Below are 6,429 nucleotides of genomic sequence, written 5' to 3'. Positions count from 1 at the left end.
CACCTGAGGCACCCCAACAGCACTGCACGGATTTGATCCCGTTCCACCTCTAAGTGACCTAACCAGACAGCCATTTCCCGTTCTCTCTCTCCTTCCTGTCTCTGTTGTCTCACACACTCACGACAAGAACAAGTCTCTAGCTGTCACTGGTAGCAAAAAAAAAAAAAAAAGTTCCAATAACTTAGAGATCGTTGCAGGCTAGTTCCATCTCAAATCGAACAATCCGGTACACTTGATGTCCCGAATGAACGAGAAAAAAATATATGTTGAAGCCATCGGGGAGTTAGGAGAAATAAACGCTTTTCGAATTCTCTGCGCTGCGCGGTTCGGGAAATAGGAGAGGAGGAAAAAGCTGCCTCTCATAAGGCGACGTCGTCGAGAGCGGGTTTGAGCGTTCGCTACAAGGCCATTTCTTCTCGCATTATAGTAATTTCTTAATCTGGCTTTAGACCACATAGGACACAATAGGACCCTTCGTTGGCAGTGCTGTACCGGTTTTTGTTTGTCTGCAAAAAAATATCGAAGTTGACTCAAATTGCCGAAAAACACCATATTCACTGCAGCTTGGCGGACGATGTACAAAACGGATAAGACTGAGCTCTATGCCGTTTAATTTGCCATTCATAGGGCTATCGAATGATGTATAATTTGTTGCTCTACTCTGTAAGGAACGTAAGTGATACCTCTTTTAGTAGCACCATACCACCGAAAAATGACGAATTTCGGAAGCCTTTATCAAAAAAACCCCAACAAAAACTTACCTCGAAAATTTTATATGTTGCAGGTAGTTCCTTAGACTATGCACAGAAGCAAAATCAAAATTCGGACTTTATCGGTAGGCGCACTGTGAATTTTTTGCCAGCCCTATACGCAGAGCGCATTCAAGCGGAGGCACCGTGTCCCGCGTGTTGCAAAATCGAATTTTCCAAAGGGACTTTCAACTTCTGTCTTCATATAAAAAGTAATTGCTGTCATTTGAAACCATTCTGAGGTTTCAAGATTTCCTTTTCAAGGTTCTGAGCGCTTGCGTTCATAACAATGGTGTAATCGCTGAATCTAGATTGTGGAGCAACCAGATGTGCTCGCATTTTTTTGCGGGATGTCACACATGTATTGCAAGTGCTGGGAGCAAGGGAAGAACATAATGATTTTACATCTTTGTAAGAGGCATATCTGTTCAGGGTTATTCTAAACAAGCATATTTACTGTACGCATTATGGCAGGAGGGACGCAGTGACTTCCAGTATTCTTTGAAACATTTCCTTTCCTACGGCCTCATGACCTCGGAGGGGGGAAATTGCACTGAGGAAAATGTTGTAGTGTCATACGCACACACTCAAGGCTAATTCATGGTGCCTTTTGTGAACCTTGCCGAAACAGCCCGACCGGCGCCGCTGTCCAATATGTCATTCGGTTCGACATGCTGCGACCATGGGAAGGTCCTGATCGCATTTACTCCCTGAAGACACCTTGCGCAAAGACGCTTCACTCACTTCTCGACTACAGAAGTGCATGGAGTGTCCTTATACAGAGTGTGCGACGACATCTGCATTACTGTAGTGTGTCGTCCTGGTATCACACCTACCTCAATGACCTCTTCGTTGTACAGTGCTGATCGTGTGGATTTCGCTGACTACCGCCTCATACACAAGAAAAAAGTGCTATAGACAAAGGATTTCCGCTTTGCTTCGGAGATCGGCGTAGCTGCCATAAAGACTGTGGTTCCAGCAGATCAAGCCGAAGGCGTAACAGAAGTGGGTCAGCTATGCAGAAGCTGCTTCAAGTACTTCACAGCAAAGGTGGCTGAATCACAACACGCAGCAATGTTGCCCACATTTGAAAGACAATCTAACAAGAACCTGCCATCAAAAGTAACATAAAGGAAAGTGGCTTCCACAACGGCCTAAAGCAGTTCATGACACGGGCACTCTCATCCACCCAGAATGTTCTGCATAACTTACGTTACCTTCTTACCTTCGTCACCTTGTCTTCTTCGCTGTCAAGTTCTTGTTATTCTGTGTACTGTAAATATGCTTCGATATGATCACCGTGGACAAATATACCTCTTATAAAGACGCAAAGGTATTCTAAAGCATTCTGTTCTTGACGGGCTCCCAGCACTTGCAATGCATGTGTGTCATCCCGCAAAAAATGTGAGCACATATGGTTGCTCCACAATCTACATTCAGCGATTACAACACTATTATGAACGCAAGCGCTCAGAACTGTTTCAAATGATAGCAATTACTTTTTATGTGAAGACAGAAGTTGAAAGTCCCTTTGAAGAATTCGATTTTGCAACACGCGGGACACGGTGCCAAGGCTTGAATGCGCTCTGCGTATAGGGCTGGCAAAAAATTCACAGTGCACCTACCGATAAAGTCCGACTTTTGATTTTTCTTCTGTGCATAGTCTAAGGAACCACCTACAACATATAAAATTTTCGAGGCAAGTTTTTGGTGGGGTTTTTTAGATAAAGGCTTCCGAAATTCGTCATTTTTCGGTGGTATGGTGTTACTGAAAGAGGTATCGCTTACGTTCCTGACAGAGTAGAGCAACAAATTATACATCATTCGATAGCCACATGAATGACAAATTAAACGGCATAAAGCTCAATCTTATCCGTTTTGTACATCGTCCGCAAAGTTGCAGTGAATATGGTGCTTTTCGGCACTTTGAGTCAACTTTGACATTTTTTTGTAGACAAACAAAAACGGAGACAGCACTGCCAACGCAGGATCCTATTGTGCCCTAAGTGGTCTAAAGCTAGATCAAGAAATTTCTATAATGCTATAAAAAATAGCCTTGTAGCGAACGCTCAAACCCGCGCGCGATGACATCGTCTTATGAGAGGCAGTTTTTTCCTCCTCTCCTACTTCCCGAACCGCGCAGCGCAGAGAATTCGGAAACCGTTTATTTCTCCTAACTCACCGATGGCTTCAACATATATTTTTTTCCCGTTCATTCGAGACATCAAGTGTACCTGATTGTTCGATTTGAGATGGAACTAGCCTGCAATATGTGTAGCAAAACATAATGGCAAACATACTTGCGTTGGCACACATCATGAGACTCCTTAAGAGTGGCTTTATCGCGTTTAGGAGCGTTGGGACCCGAGAACAATGGAGTCCGCCCAATAGATTTCGCTCTTTCGGTAGTGCTTCTTCAGCAAGTCTCCCAACGGACCCTTTCCGGAACCTGGAAGGCCCCGCACCAAGAAGAACAGCCTTCCGTGGCTGTTGAGGAATCGTACGACGGTTTCGTCTTTCAAGTAAGGGAAGTCGCAGACCTCGTCGTAGTCTTTATCCTCCAAAAGGTATCGTTGGGGGTCCATTGCGACTCGGTTCTATACAAGCAGCAAGAAAATAGTGGAGCACTTACGAAGTAAACATTTTTTTTATTATTATTACTTAGTCATACTGCCAGTCCGAACTCGGGCCAGAGTCGGGAGTGGACAACATATATTACAGGTATGCATACAAGTGATACATGGATACCTACAACGTTTCTACACCGGCGTCGATTGAATGTTCCTTATGGCTCTCATATCTCCATAAAGTTGGAAGAGCACTTGTGAAATTTGTTGAGAGCTGTGGGATGAATGCAACATTCTAGGCTTTTCTGTGCATGACCTTGGGATAATTGCGAATAGGGGGGGGGATATGTTTATTAGACGAAAAGGGAAAAAAACGGGGAAAGGTCAGCCAAACGGGAACGAATAGGGAACTTCTAGTGAACATGCGAATAGTGAATGTCGAACTTGGGAATAGCGAACTTGCTAGTAGTGCACTTCAGAAGTAGTGAAGTATAGTACTTTTTGTTGTCGTTTTATTTTTGCTTGTTGTTGTTGTTGTTGTCGTGTTTTTTTTTTTTTTTTGGGGGGGGGGAATTTACGTTAGGAGTAGCAGAATACGTATAGGGAGACGAGTTCAATTTCTGCTCTCCTTTTTTTTCTTACAAACACACAAACAAACAACAGGAGGTTGTCATGGTATTATAGTTCTTTTCGAGCATGTACTGAAACGTCAGAAGTTTTGACACCAACAACATGTGCCTGTACATGTGCCTGTGACTGAGCCTAAAGGGGTTGTGAAACGATTACCATACTTCTGAAGAAATAACGTCTACTACATTTTATAATACTACATAAATAATTTATGTCTACACCCTAGCACTCCCGTGGCTGCTTCACGGGAGTCTCGGGGTTTTACATTATATATTCACGGTCGCTCTTTGCTTCTTGCAGGTCTACTCATTCAGGAAGCAAGAGTTGTACCATTGTAAAGCGAACGGAAATAAACTGATGTCGACTGAGATAGGTGTTCCTTCTTGGCCAGTGACTGTAGGAAGACTCCAAAAAACGTCACGACAACGCCGATGTTCATGTAGCTCTCCACAAGTAGCTAACTCCACATAGTAGCCTGCTGCTTCACAGCAACATCAACACTACATTTGGGGAGTACACATTACACAATATGCCGCATTGTGCTGTGGTATGATAACATACTGATTGTCTCACAATATGTGTATATATATGCCCTAAGGGCACACTGCATGGCTTATACCCTCTGGAATGTATATCCATACCTGGCTGCAACATTGCATGTCAATGCGCGTTACAATACACATTTTGACTTTTGGCCGTTATGAGACATCTTCGGCCGTAACGAGACTACCTTCGGCCGTATTGAGACTTTGGCCGTAATGAGACACTTGGGGATTAAATGATTATCGGCTGTATCAGACTTTCAGCCGTATTGAGACATCGGCCGTAATGAGACTTCGGCCGTAATGAGATACAATCCCCTGACAAACCCTGAGATGGTCTACCAGTAGTATAGATTCGAGCCCCACAACGACATCCTTTTTCTAATCCAGTTCTAGGAATTTCTAATCCACCACCCATTTCTAATCCAGGTGAAGCCAGGTCTAATCCAGGCTCCACCACTTCATGGTGATCCATTCAATTTCTATGTGATTGGCTACCCTTCATTGCCGCATTTGTTCACTCACTCATAGACACCAAAATTATCTATTCTATTCAATTCTAAGTTGGCTCATAGGCTTCCAAATCGCTCGTTTTTCTAATCCATTTCTAGGAATTTCTAATCCACCAGCCAATTCTAATCCAGGTCAAGCCACTTCTAAGTCCTCTGGTTGGTTGGTCACAGCTCCACCCCTTCATCCATCAAATTTTTATGTGATTGGCTACCATTAATTGCCACAACATCTGCTCACTCGCTCGTAGACACCAAAATGATCTATTCTATTCAATTCTAAGCCATAGGCTTCCAAATCGCTCACCTGTCTATTGGTCTGGGGTTGGTCACTTTCATTCATTTCTAAAACCTAGTGATTGACTCAGGATCCTATTGGCTTCCTGTCATACATGCTCGATAGACTCATTTGTCATTTCCACTCTCTAGTTACTCGGTCACACGCTTTCAACTGTATATTGCTTCACAATTCCAGCTGCAACATAGACAACCGCTCGTGGGTCAATCCCATTCATTTCTAGGCCAGCTCACAATTCCTTCCAAATTGCTTATTGGTCCTGGGCGGCATTCTTTTTTAGCCTGCGTCGACTCTCAGCAATGGTTGGCACACAAAAACATGGTAAATAGTTTTCAATGTTTATTGAGTACATCATGGCAGTCTCGGAGATATTGTAGTTCTCCCTGGGGACACATCCATGCACGCTGTATATCTCCGCTAACATCCATAGTGTTCTTCACATAGGTACTATATGGATCACCCAGGCACTCATCCCTCTCTGTCCATGACCCAGAGGCAAACCGCAGGAGAGAACAGCATGTGACAGAAGCATTAATTCTCTTCCTGCACATCTTCTGAAGCAAAAAAGAACATTATGAGCTTCACTAGTTATATCACCCACTTAAACTTACCATATTCATAGCTTCCATAAGGATAGGAGTCGATGTCATTGCACAGGTATCTCTTGTCGTCGTATGCCATCAGACTTCTTTTGACATTTCTGATGGTGTACATACACTGCTTCTTTCCAACGATTGATACTTGTTCATTCGATACGCTCATGTGATTGAACAAGGTATTGCAGTACGTCTCATGGAGGAGGTGCTTGCGTACAATATTCTTTTTGACCCCTTTAGCTCTTGCAATTTGCCTTCCTCCAGCTAATTTGATGGAGTACATTTTAGCTTTCAAACAGACTACTTCCTCAATAGGTACACTACCAGTTTCGCTTTTGAATGCCCCAAGCCTTCCACGATTCTTTTCACTGTACAGTGGATGATCCCGATCGAAGGAAGACAAATCTACGTGGTCGTCGGCAATCGCTCGTAACTGATCTTCATAGTCCTTGCAGAACAGGCCGAGGATCAGAGAATCCGTGTCAAAGTAACAGGTAATCACCGGACAAGTGAGCTTACTCAGCAAGGTTTCATAGTA

The 6,429-nt window shown here is 43.6% G+C and overlaps 1 long non-coding RNA gene across 1 annotated transcript; it reads right to left on the bottom strand.

Moving 5' to 3' along the window:
• Positions 1 to 5,614: 5,614 nt before the first annotated feature.
• On the bottom strand, positions 5,615 to 6,420 carry LOC135393251 (uncharacterized). The gene is made up of 2 exons (XR_010422553.1): positions 5,907 to 6,420; positions 5,615 to 5,849 (listed from the first exon to the last, which is right to left on the bottom strand). It is a non-coding gene; the product is annotated as an uncharacterized LOC135393251 (long non-coding RNA).
• Positions 6,421 to 6,429: the final 9 nt, after the last annotated feature.

The sequence above is a fragment of the Ornithodoros turicata genome, chromosome 4 (genome assembly GCF_037126465.1).
Source record: "Ornithodoros turicata isolate Travis chromosome 4, ASM3712646v1, whole genome shotgun sequence".
NCBI lineage: Eukaryota > Metazoa > Arthropoda > Arachnida > Ixodida > Argasidae > Ornithodoros > Ornithodoros turicata.
This window is presented reverse-complemented; position numbering and strand designations above follow the sequence as displayed.